The sequence below is a fragment of the Bos mutus genome, chromosome 9 (genome assembly GCF_027580195.1).
Source record: "Bos mutus isolate GX-2022 chromosome 9, NWIPB_WYAK_1.1, whole genome shotgun sequence".
NCBI lineage: Eukaryota > Metazoa > Chordata > Mammalia > Artiodactyla > Bovidae > Bos > Bos mutus.
Genome location: NC_091625.1, coordinates 38,693,289 through 38,706,958, shown reverse-complemented (window position 1 = coordinate 38,706,958; position 13,670 = coordinate 38,693,289). Strand labels below are relative to the sequence as shown.

The window sequence follows — 13,670 nt, the reverse complement described above, 5'->3', positions numbered from 1 at the left end:
TTCTACTGGCCCTGACTAGAGCCTTTTTACTTCCTTGAGTCCCTTGGTTTGTATGAGCTAAAAAGGCCAGGTTGAAAGGAGATCACAGATCATTCTGCAGAAGCTGGGGAGTTTGCATGGGGTCAAAGATCAGGGGTTGCTCATAACTGTTCTCAAACAAGGCTTCAAGAGAGTTGTATTTCCTTGACTTGAAAATAAAAGTGCACTGTCTGCAGACAGAATGGCTCTAGTTTAGGAGAAGAACCTCTTTTGCACATAAATTCAAAATAAGAAATAACATCCACGTCATTCTAGAATGATCAGATGGCAGTCCCTGACTGACCAGGGATCCAATAAAAGATTACACTCGAGGCCATGGGACTGGTCAGTGGAGTCTGGGGCACTGAAGGATCCTATAGCTGGCTGGTGAGACCTGTGTAAGTCCAGCCTTTTCTGGGAACCCAAGGGGCCTGGGAGGCAAGGGAAGAACAGGCAGAGAAGACTCACCCAGTCTGCAGAAAGAATGAACACGTGGTTCCTTCCCACGCCCCCTCCCTCCAGCAGCTTCTCTGGATGCCCAGCCCTCACCTGGAGCTTCCAGAACCCTTTTTGCACAGCTCTATCAGACTGTGCGATAATTATCTCTGTATTGTCTTTCTCATTCATTTTTGTCTCAGCAGAGTCCAGCAAGGTGTCCAGCATCCAATGGGCACCAAAAAAATGTTAAGCAAATGAAAGCACACAGTCACACAGTGACTGCAATTTGAAGGTACAACTAGGGCAACGGTAAACAGCAGCCATCTGACAGTAGAGGAAAACCCAGCAATGAATGAACCTTCCCTTAACCAGTCTTAACCAGAAGCTGGAGGGCTGCTCACCCCCCACCAGCCCTTGAAGACTCAGCAGCCACAGGACAGCTGTTCTGTTCTATTTCTGGGCTGGGGAGACGTATCTTAGAGCTAAAACATATGTTCCCATAATTTTCAAAATTGAGTGTTACAAACAAGGAGAGAGGGGCAAGTAGCAGGTTGACCTAAGTAAGTTAAGGCTTTCTATATCATACACCAGCTCCACCTCCAATTCAACCTCATTCTCAGAAATCCATGGGCTCAAAGTCACAATTCCAAGTTCAAAGTGGACCTAATCCTGGTGGACACCCCTTTCTAATTTACAAGGCACGTGCTTTTAGTGCAAAACTTGCCAACTTACTTTTTCCACGTCTAGATCAGCATCCTCCTTCTTCAAAAAACTGTAGAAGAAAAAAAAAAATTACAAGGGAACTGAGCATTCTTCACCTGTAAACCACCCACAAAGCACTACCATAGAATTTTCACTTGCTGCAGATAATCGATTTGCCCACAATTTTTTTTCTTGTTCACACAATTGTTGTGAAGTCACAGTTGCCACAAACACCTGCCTGCAACTGCAAAGACCTGGGCCTGTACAACCAAAGGAAGCCAGCACGAGATCTTAAGTTTCCAGAACCAGGAAAAATAGAGATGGAGATCTTGAGTATGCACATGCATGCGTGCACACACACACACACACACACTCCTTTTGCAGAATGCCTATAAGTCATCCATAGCTGGGACATGTTAAAAATGTGTCCCCAAGGTCTTGTTCAACATACCTCTTGGCTTAAATCTTTCCTTAGTCCCCAGACCCTATCTGCCCCACTTCCGGTCTGACTGTGGGCAAGCCTCACTGTCGAAGCAGGCTTCTTGTCATGGGCCTGCTTTCCCATCAGCTTGGGAGACCCTCTCCAAGAGGCTTTGCCAACCCAGCAGCCTGCACAACTTGTGCATGGAAACCTAGTCCCGAGATCACCTTAGAACCTTGTGTTAAGTCCTGGGTTCAGCTGATGCTGACTGATGGCACCCATGCCCACTTCACATGAATCTTTAAAATGCCAGGATCAAGACCTCCAGATTTCTCATGTTCTCTGTCTGCTGCTGCTTAGTCGCTCAGTCGTGTCTGACTCTTTGTGACCTCATGGACTGCAGCCCACCAGGCTCCTCTGTCCATGGGGATGCTCCAGGCAAGAATAGTGGAGTGGGTAGCCTATCCCTTCTCCAGGGGATCTTTCCGACCCAGGAATCAAACTGGGGTCTCCTGCATTGCAGGTGAATTCTTTACCAGTACTCTGCCTACAACCTGCCAATACTGTGTTCCAATACCTCATTTATTCTTTGTGATTCTAGCTGCTTGAACAAAGCTTCTGTTTTAATAAGGTGCCTAAAAAGAACAATAAAAACAGTTGAGTGGAATTATGTTGACAACAATATGTCAGGGTAGAAAGTAAAAGGTTTGAAAAATCTGCAGGAAAAAAAAGCAGAAACAATTTTTCCTATCTTAGTAGAGACTCAAACTTGCTTTTAGTATGATTCTTAGCATCTTTCTTTCTGGCCCATGGTTTAAAATACCCCCATCATAAATTATCAACCTCATCAAAACCATCCCCCCTTCATACACACACAAGAGAATTTTTACACTATTTGGAAGACTATATAATTAACAGTCACATCTTTGTTTTGTTTAATCAAAGATGACTCAGAATGAAGGGAAGAAAAAAATGACCATGGGGAAGAGAATTAGAAACTGATATATTGTCTTCCGCAGATGGGCATTCAAATCATGAACTCACTGCAGACATGCAAGAGAAGCAGCACAGAGGCTGGAGGGAGAGAATGGGCTAATGAGTTTGCCACAGTCCGTGCCTGGGCAACCCACAGCCCCATCTCTTCCTGGCTTCTGAGACACGCTGTCTTATCCTACCAAACGCCACTAGGCAATACATGCCTTCTCTTCTGGCTCCCCCACTGGGGGTCTAGACAGTGTTGAGCTATTAAAGAAAAAAGAAAAAGGAATTCTCTCTTTCTAGACATTTCAACTGGCCTCTCTATAACCTGCAAAGAGTCAGTCAGTACTATAAGAACTTTTCACCAAAGGGAACATCTATCTATACAGAGAAGACTGACGTCCATTCTTAAATACTTACAAAGAGGTTTAGGAAGGCTGTCATTCTGATATATGGACTTCCCAGGTGGTGCTAGGGGTAAAGAACTTGCCTGCTAAAGCAGGAGACCTAAGAGACAAGCGTTTGATCCCTGGGTTGGGAAGACCCCCTGCAGAAGGGAATGGCTACCCACTCCAATATTCTTGCCTGGAGAATCTCATGGACAGAGGAGCCTGGTGGGCTACAGTCCATGGGGTCGCAAAGAGTTGGACACAACTGAAGCGACTCAGCAGCAACAGCAGCAGCATTCTGATTTATAAAGTAGAATGTTCTAATTTGCCAGATGAGGGCTGCCTTCATCTGCCACAGAAAGAGCAGGTGGAGAATCATTACCCTCATCCAAAGCAGTGAGAAAACTTGGCCTCTCCCATGGACACAGCACAATAGCAACCTCAGAGGGTACCAAATTCAGCAACATGCTCTGAAAGAATGAGCCTTCACTCCATGGCTCTTTAACAATCAGTACTAAAAGGAAAACTGAAAACCCACTTGCAGCTGCTGGCTCACTACTACACAAAGAATCTTATCCATACGTACATACATGCAGCATCATCCAATTTCTTTTTCAGGCTTACTAAACAGACGGAGTTAATTAACAAAGACAATACATATATGCACCATCCCGAAGCCAGAAACCAGAAGGATGTCACAGCGTCAACGTCAAAGACTCACAGCAAGCACACACGGCCTGAGATATTTTTAGGCACCAGTTCCATTGTTTCAAAGAGAATACGGGTGGATGAAATAGAATTGCCTGAAAGTAAAATTCATATGACAACCCATCTTGAATGAAGAGTAGCTTTAGCTTTTTAAAAACCAGTTATACCATTCTTAAATAAAGGCTGTTTCTGAAAAGTACAGAACAAATAAATTTTGGTCATCAAATACTTAGATGAAATAGAGGTAGTATTTTATTTCAATGACTCCTATATTTTAAAAGGGCTTCCCTGGTAACTCAGATGGTAAAAAATCTGCCTGCAATGCCAGAGACTCGGGTTCAATCCCTGGGTAGGGAAGATCCCCTGGAGAAGGAAATGGCAACCCATCCTATATTCTTGCCTGGGGAATTACATGGACAGGGGAGTCTGGCGGGCTATAGTCCAGGGAGTTGCAGAGTCGGACATGACTGAGCAACTAACACTTTCACGTTAAAAAAACTGACCAATTATTCACCTTTTGGCTTATTCACTCAATCGTGTCTGACTCTTTTTATTTTTTGCAACCCCATGGGCTGTAGCCTGCTAGGCTCCTCTGTCCATGGAATTCTCCAGGCAAGAATATTGGACTGGGTTGCCATTCCCTTCTTTAGGGGATCTTCCTGACCCAGGGATCGAACCCAGGTCTCCAGCATTGCAGGCAGATTCTTTACCATCTGAGCCTCCAGGGAAGCCCAAATAGTTGACTATTTCCATATAAAAGCCCCCAATTGTGGGTTTCTGGGCATTAGGGCATGGTCCATGCTTTTGTTCTTCCTGCTGAAGTAGTACTGATACTTTGTTCGAAAACATGACTGAAGTGATCCAGATTCCCCCAGTGGAAAAGGCAGATCCATCAGATCAGATCAGATCAGATCAGTCACTCAGTCGTGTCCGACTCTTTGCGACCCCATGAATCGCAGCACGCCAGGCCTCCCTGTCCACCACCAACTCCTGGAGTTCACTCAGACTCATGTCCATCGAGTCAGTGATGCCATCCAGCCATCTCATCCTCTGTCGTCCCCTTCTCCTCCTGCCCCCAATCCCTCCCAGCATCAGAGTCTTTTCCAATGAGTCAACTCTTCGCATGAGGTGGCCAAAGTACTGGAGTTTCAGCTTTAGCATCATTCCTTCCAAAGAAATCCTAGGGCTGATCTCCTTCAGAATGGACTGGTTGGATCTCCTTGCAGTCCAAGGCACTCTCAAGAGTCTTCTCCAACACCACAGTTCAAAAGCATCAATTCTTCGGTGCTCAGCCTTCTTCACAGTCCAACTCCCACATCCATACATGACCACAGGAAAAACCATAGCCTTGACTAGACGGACCTTTGTTGGCAAAGTAATCCATAAACGCTGCAAATGTGTGATCAACTGCAGGAAGGGAAGCTGAAGGATGAGGCCTGGACCCAAAATGAATCCTCCCACTCTCTAGATCAGCTCAAGTCCTCCATCATTGGGGGAATACACAAAGATTTTTCTTTTTTTTAGAGGAAACTCCAAAAATAATACTGAGAAGCCCTCAACTTCAAGCTCCTTCTTGATACAGCCACCCCCACCCCACCCCTCCTGCTCTCCTATTTCAGATGCCAGGGGACCTCTCCCATGGGCACCTACCATATACCCTGTGAGAGGACAGTGCCAGCAGAGGAATACCCTGACCTGGCAAAGGGACACTGGCCACATGTTTGGAGAATGGCAAGAGGCTTGACAGTGCGCAGGCCATGGGGTGGGTGCAGACGGTGGGAGGCTAGAGGGAGAAAGGTGGGAAGCTAAGGCAGAGGCCAGGTGGTGAGAGACAGTGTACACCAGTTTAGAAGTCGGGCAGTGAGGGGCACACATCTGCACCCACCAGTATATTTTCAACCCACCTCTCTCTTAGGAAAGGATAGAAAAACAGATAGAAGCCCCAGCATATTCCTGGCCCTGGACTAAGGATCCTCATTCCAGTCTCACTCACTCTGCTGGGTAAGTAGCATCCTCTCCTGATTGGCCTTCAGGGCCCAGGACAGAACCACCTTTCCGCACCTGTTCCCCTCTAGCCCTACTTCTATGAAGAATTGGATTTCCTCTCCTCCATGTGCCTATAGCACTTCAGGTAGGACTGGTCTCTGCCTCTCAATGGAACACCAGCTTGTCTGCGGCCAGAATGGCAGTGAGTAAGTACCGTGCCGGCAACACAAAGGGGACCTGTGCCATCTCTGTGGATGGAGGTGTGAAGGGTGGAGAGGGGCAGGGTGACTAATGAAGAACTGAACGCAGAAATGAAGGAAATGAAACTGCACTGAATCAGGCCGACCTGCCACCTCCTGCACGTAGGAGCGCGGAGGGTGCTGGGGAAGGAAGGGGGTTATAAATCCAGGGTGCGCCCACATGCCACATACACCCATGTACCCAGAAGATGACCTGTTTTTTCAATTTAGTCCCATGTCTTTAGCTATAAATAAGTGACAAAGATCCATTCTGAAGATTCGGCTGTTACTTTTAATGTTACCCAGTGTTTCCTTTTTACTTGAAAAATGTGACCGAGAAACCAAGATTCAATACATTAGAATCATAATCATGTCTTGACTAAGATACAATGTAAGGAAGGGCCATGATGCAGCCAAGATTTAAATTGTGGCTTGGGCTTTTGTTTGATTATTTTAAGAAATGGAAGATTGAGAGAGAAATGAGGTATACTTTTCTCTTGCCACAGAATCTCCTCTATTCCCAATTCAACCCTTTTCACTACTTGCAAAAGACTTAAAATATTTATTGACCTGCCAAAAAACATCTGCACGTTACTAGACACGTCTCCACATATTCACGTCTGAATGGCTTCTTTCTGCTCCAACGATCACAGCTCTATTCAATCAGAACTCAAGTGAGAACTCAGAGCTGTACGTGGTGTGATGTCAGTGGCCACCAAGGATAAAATGGCCATTTGATAGCAGCTTCCATATCAAGCGTGTCAACAGGGGCACTGTTCCTTCGGTTATTCTTAACTTAGGATCCAAGGCACAAAAAGACCAGGCAGGGCCAGACTCTGCCACAATTCCAAAGAAAGCTGAGACACATACAGAGTGCACACAGAAGCGCCTCAATGTTCTCTGGCGAGGGGGCAGTCCCTGGCTCCCTGCCTGCAACCCAGGAACAGGCCCACTCTCACAGTGGGCGCCCGGGACCTCCACAGCTGCACGCAGACATGCAGGGCACCCTGCTCTGCTGTGCAGCCCCCAGCTGGGGCTGGCCCCAGGACGGGACCCTGCTCAGACAAGGCCTTTCGTTGTGGGGTATTCCTCATTACCCCGTTTTCCCAGGAAAAAAAAATTTTCCCCTGCCTCTGGCCATTACTTTTAGTCCCAGACAAGCTCATTCTCCTCCTGTGTCTTCCTGTACACATGAACCTTCTAAGAAGGTTCGAGGCGGTGGCACCTGCAACTCTTCTCCCATCCTACCCACCCCTAGAAAAGGCATAGTGATGAGTACATGTTCAAAGTGGTGAGGGGCATAGGGCAGTGAAGAGCTTGGAGACAAATGGATGCCACCCTCAAGGGTGTCTTCAGCTCCCTGAAATCAAGGGGACCCAGAAGGAATTCAAAGGAAAAGGTGAGTCTGGAAGAGGACAGCAAAAGTGGCTGGGGACACCTTTGAGCCTCCTACATTGAGAAGATGTCATGGGCCTTGGCCGATGTCAGACACACTTTGGGCTACTACCCCCTTCTTATTTCTTTTATATAAATATTCATGTACCTCAATGAAAAATCTAGAAACTCTGGAACCACTGTTATGACATTGGAGCTTTCCCCCTCTTGCCTATGCACACAGAAATGTTAACATTAGTGGAGCACTGCCATCTTGCCCATCACAACCAACAGCACATACAACCTTCGGAGAGAAACAGAAGGGGAAAGTCCCTCAAATATGAACAATGTGCCTAGTACAATTAACCACAGGCTCTATTGCAAGCAGTAAGGTGCAAAGCATAGACTCCGCTTCCTAATGATCCCTCTCACCACTAACTATGAATTACACTCCAACACACAGAATTTTGGTACACAGCCAGGGAGGAAGCAGTTGGCTTGGAAACCAAGTTCTGCTCCTAGCTCTGCTATTTATTTGCTTTGTGATTGGGCAAAGCGAGAGGGTACAGCAACAGTCACATATTAAACAACCCACAGCAGCCAGGCAGGTAAAAGGAATGAATGGAGCATGTGAGACGGGGCTGGGGTGAGTGGAAGAACCCTGCTCCATTCCAAGAGGACAGCTGCAATGCTGCCTGGGCAGGCTGTTGTCAGGACGGAAGGCAGGCTTGGCTAGACCTCCCTGTTTTTTTTTTCCAAGAGAAGCTGGAAATCTCAGTTTTTATATAAAAGTGCTCAATTTTTAAATGTTGGTTTGAATTTTTTAAATGCACCATGTGGTCCAACAAAAGACAAATGAGGGTGTCATCCCTCATCCATCCCAGAGACTGGTTTGCTATCTTTCTAAGTCATGAGAGCGTTCCCTTGGCTTCTTTTTTTCTGTTAAATAGGAAGCTGTCTGCTATCTGCCCACCATTTGGGGTTTACTTAAGAGCATTTTGTTATCATATAACAAAAAATCCAAGTACATTCAGGTGCGCAAAGCAGGGTAACCCAAACCCTTACTTTTTTAAAACTAGGTTTACACAAAGGCTCACACATGGGGCTTGATGCTTTGTGGAATTATTTGAAATGTATACTTATAAGCCCTGAAGCTCAAATGATAAAGAGTCTGCCTGCAATGCAGGAGACCCAGGTTTGATTCCTGGGTTGGGAAGATACCTTGGCGAAGGAAACGGCAGCCCACTCCAGTGTTCTTGCCTGGAAAATCCCATGGATGGAGGAGCCTGGTGGGCTACAGTCCATGGGGTTGCAAAATGTCAGACATAACTGGGCAACTAACAGTCAGTCATATTTACATTCACATGTTAGCTTCTGAAAAATCCAAGAGCTAAATTGTAACAACCTTAGAGGATGAGAGGTGAGTAACTGGAGCAAGTGGTGGGGTAAAATCTTGCTTGGAATGATTTTGACTCTTTTTTTTAACAGATGCTATGTGGAGACAGGTAGTGGGGACAGCCCTCCACAGTGGCTCTGTCATTAAGGGCAGCAGAGATGTAAGGTGGCTACCACAGGAGAACTCGAGGTGAAGATGAAGTTTCACCATTTAAAAATGGGTGAAATTACAAACGTTGTATGTTAATGGAACGAACATGTTAAAGCAAACAGACAAGCAAGCAAAAAACAAAAAACAAAAACAAAAAAAACCCCAAGTACTAAATAAAGAAACTGTGTCAGCAGAATACTAGATAATGTTGGGTACAGTAAACACTTTACTACTAAGAGTTAAGAAACCAGGATCTACTTACACAGGTTTTCCTAAACAAGAAGTCAGAAAAAAAAATCTTTACTACAACACACATTGTCCCACATTTTACACTGTGCCATTTCTGTATTTGTCCTTTTTAGCCTACTTCTAGCAGAGTCTCTCTCTCTCTGCTAAAATACATTAGTTGCCATGGAAACGATGTCATAGTGTGTAAAACCATTTACTGTCCTTGGAAAGGCATTCATGATGAAACTGAACGGCAGCATGTTTTAAAAAGAGATCCAACAGAAAGCAGTCATGTAAGAACACAGATCTCAAAACCGTGATTTCAAAGTACTCCTCCACCACCACCATCACGTGGCCCCATTTTCCCCAAATCAATCAGAAAAGCACCTTTCCTTGCCACATACACCAAGTATACGCCAAACAAAATTCCTGGCCTAATGCTGGAGGAAACAATAGACGCACTAGAATTCACACTTTTCTCCCTGGGTTGGGGCGGGTGCGGGGAGGGATGGGAGACTGAGAATCAGAACGGTTTGTAGGCATCATAACACCTCTGATGGTGGAGAAGGAGGATGTAGTCCTGTTACATTCTGCTGTCCAACTCTGTTATCAGAGATAGAAATAATATTTAGGACGTAGAGATTTAGACTTGCATTCCTTATCCCCATGGATTAGCAAGATACTTCTTCTGTTTTCCTTTCATCGACTCAAATCATATTCAGTCCTTCGAGAAAGTGTATTGAGTGGCTCTCATGAACCACCCTGGCAAAGAGAATAGACAGGCAAGGTATGCGGCACCTGGAAACTTAAAATCTACAGGGCCAGCTGGGTGGGTGGATGCATAAGAGGCTCCCTGGGCTACGGTGAAGAGTTCAACTATTCCAGCTCAAGAGGACAATACTGAGGGGTGTTACCCAGCAATGTGTTCTCACAAGGACTTTTTAAAAAGCTCACTCAGCAGTGGGATTGGAAGCTAGCAATATACGAGGGCAGAGCGGGAGGCTGATCAGAACAGTCTGGCCAAAGGAGGACTGTATGAAACAGACAGACAAATGTGATCTCTGACTAGGGTGACTTGAGGTGGTTTAGTCGCTCATTCGTGTCCAACTCTTTGCGACCCTATGGACTGTAGCCCACCAGGCTCCTCTGTTCATGGGATTTCCCAGGCAAGAATACTGGAGTGGGTTGCCATATCCTTCTCCAGGGGATCTTCCTGACCCAGGGATTGAACCCAGGTCTCCTGCATTGTAGGTGGTCTCCTGCATTGCAGGCAGACTCTTTACTGACTAAACCACCAGGAAGCCTGGGTGACCTTAGGTCCTGGCTTATCTGTGAAAGCACTAGATTATACCCATTGCCCCTGCAGCCCATCAGATGAAGGTTTGTCCAGATGTTTCATGTGTTTAAACCAAGGACTGTTATTAAGAGTTGCAATAAAAGGCACCAAGATTGGGTTTGGTAACTTCCACTTTGGTGGCGCAGTGGTAAAGAATCCACCTGCCAGGGCAGGAGACCCAAGAGATGCAGGTTCGATCCTTGGGTCAGGAAGATCCCCTGAACTACGAAATGGCAACTCACTCCAGCATTCTTGCCTGGAAAATCCCATGGACAGAAGAGCCTGGCAGGCTGCAATCCATGGGGTGGCAAAGAATCAAATGTGACTGAGCATGCAGCCTCCACTTTGCTCTTCCAGATTCGGCCATGGTCTTGCCTATTAGTGATGAGACAATTGCATGGGGAAGAGAATTTTCATCCTACCATGTAATTAAGTCGGAATGGTAACCAATGACAATCCATCTGTTTTCCTGTTCTTTTCCAGTCTTGGCTGCAGTAAATACCTCTCTTTCAAGGAAAACAGGTAGGATGCTCACCAATAAAATAAAGAGCACTTGGACATGAGCAGCCAGAGCAGCTAACACCTTGCATTCTCCCCTGGCAGACCCCTCCACACACCGGATGCACTGACCAGCTGTGCTAACCCACACTGCGGCCAGAGATGCACAAAACACTGGTCAGAAGCGTCCATGGGAAACAGAAAATTACAGGTTAGGTGTATGTGAAATATTTGCAGGAAACAGACCTTTTCAAAAATGATGTGAATGTGCTCATGACAGTGTTTTTGTCATTTATTGATACTCTATTTTACTTTGCAATATCCCCTTTAGCAACAATGAGCTGAAAAAGAAAAAAAAACAAATTAAATGAAAAATTACATTTTTGCCTTTTTAAGAAAGTTGATGATGAATGTGAGCTCGCACAAAATGTTCTCTGATATTATCTAGCATGGGAGTCTCACTGATATTATTCACTCTGTAAGTCCGTGTATACTAATACAATATACTGATGCTAAGGAAGCATCAGTAGCTACCGCAAATGTTAACATAACAGTTATTGTAATAAGACTGTGACCAAGGATGACAATTTAACACAGATAGCTATGGAAGGCTCACTGACAGCACTCTAGGAAGCATGACTTTTCCTCTGGATCAAATGACTGCTATACTATGTTGATTCTGCTTATTTCTGAGTTCAGTTTTTTTTGGTGCACATTGGAAAAGTGAAGTGATACATTTATTGGCTTCATTAGCAGAAGAAAAAAACATACAAATGATTCCAGTTGTAAGTTAGTATTAACAGGTGTTTTAAACAGAAAAATCCATTAATTTCGATTATGGTTTTATTTTTTTCCCCCATCTATTTCCTGGGATCAAAATAAAGCTTGTGAAAGTTCATTCTGTCACAGGTGGACTATCTCATGCTAGTGTGAATACAACTGTTAATTGGTCAAAAGTTTAAAACAAGATGAAGTTGTTTTTGCAGAATACAAATTTTGTGATGCTATAAATAACTGTCCTTACCAAATCAAGAAACCTATGGGCAGAAAGTTATATGATGTGGGTATGGCATACACCTAACTCATAACTGCATTCAACAAGTGGCTATATCCTAACAAGCTGCAATCGCCACATCTACGGATTCTCTTGCAAACAGAAAAACTGAACTATGAAATTTTTGTGATCAAGTGTTTTTGTGAATACAAAAAACACTGCGGCATTGTAAGTACACATCTTCTATTTTGCTGCCTGTCACCATCAACTAGGCTTTAGAAATGTCTGAGAAATGATTCTCTAAATCAACCTAAGTGTGTTGTGATGGTATGTGGATGAATGCTGTGAAGTTGGGGTGGGTTCTGTTCCAAAACAGTTGGAAATCTTTGCTCAAAGTAGAGATTGAAGTGCCAAAACATTTCAGATTTTAAAAAGCATTTAACCAAGTGCAGTTACTGAAAACAAGGCTTACAAATAGGAAGATGTTAAAATTTATCCCAACCAGAGCAAAGGAAGGCACTAACCACATTAGAGAATTCAGTGTCCAAGTTTTAATCCTAAAATAGGGTTACAGATGTTTTGGAGCATCTAAACTTGTGGCAATATTTTGATGATGTTCCTGGTTTTAATCAGATACATTTATATTCTGTACTACAACGGAGTGAAATTAGGAATGATCTATAATTTTGTGTCATCTAAATGTGACAAAGCATTTAAAAGTACCAAAGAGGAATTTATTTTCATGAGTTTTGCCTTATAACAAATATTTATTGATGATAAGAATCCTGAGCGGGGATAAAAGACTTGTGAAAATATTTGGGCTAAAATATGTACACATTTCAGTATGGGGGGAAAACGCTATTTTGAGAAAAGCCTCCATTTAGCAGAATTTGCTCTGAGCTTATGTGTATCTGTAGAAAATGCTGTTTTCTGTTAAAAATATTATGTATACGTAAATGCCAATTGAAGATAGCAACAGTTTCCAATGTTAACTATAAAACACAACTTTAAAGGATACTGCCATGCCCTCCTCCAGGAAATCTTTCTGACACAGGGATCGAGCCCATGTCTCCCGCACTGGCAAGCATATTCTTTTGCCACCTGCGAAGCCCCATGTACCAAGAATAGTCACTGTCTTATGTTCTTTTTGTTGTTTATACAAACGGTATAAAAAGTTTTTTTTTTTTCCTCTAACATCTGGGACATGTTTTTAATTTTTAAAAATTCTATTTTGAGATTTTGAAGGGAACTATTTCATAGGTCAAAAATATTATGGAAATGGTATCAGTTAATCAACATTTTTTTAAGTTCTATAATTTAAACGATTTTAGTGACTCCTGTCAAACAGTGGTTATAGTTCCCCATCTCTTGCTCCCTTGGCTACGCCTGACAGATGAGGGAAATGTGAGACGTATTTATATGTCACCATAATTTTCGAGTAGGAAAATACATAAGCAGCATCTTAACAGGCAACTTCCCACCTCACTCCACCCCACCAAACATATGCTTTTTAAAGCAAGACTAAAGCTTTCCCTTCCAAAATTACTAGGCATTTCAAGAAACAGCAGGTTTTAAAACATCTTCTTAAATGCAGCATCATCCTCTTATGAATGTCAAAGAGAGATTAAAATGTATCTAAAAAGAGCTAACTGGTCCCCCCCACCTCATTTGAGTGTTCTGATAACTACTTATGAATTATACTTGGAAATGAATCCCTTTATAAACTCATGCTTTATTTAGTACATGAGGATTGAATAAAAATGAAGAGCTTCTCCCATTATAGTCAGTCAGAGAGTGTAATTTCCAGTATTCACC

At 43.9% G+C, this 13,670-nt stretch overlaps 1 protein-coding gene across 3 annotated transcripts in view; it reads right to left on the bottom strand.

Annotated features, from left to right (window-relative positions):
- The window catches only part of FYN (FYN proto-oncogene, Src family tyrosine kinase), a 211,053-nt gene that overhangs the window by 180,533 nt on the left and 16,850 nt on the right, over positions 1-13,670 (bottom strand). For 2 of the 3 annotated variants that reach the window (XM_070376417.1, XM_070376415.1), the window contains exon 2: positions 1,189-1,228. The exons of the other annotated variant lie outside the window; for it this stretch is intronic. The gene's annotated coding sequence lies outside the window, so the exon portion shown is untranslated. The remainder of the gene's footprint in view (positions 1-1,188; positions 1,229-13,670) is intronic. 3 annotated transcript variants of the gene reach the window in all.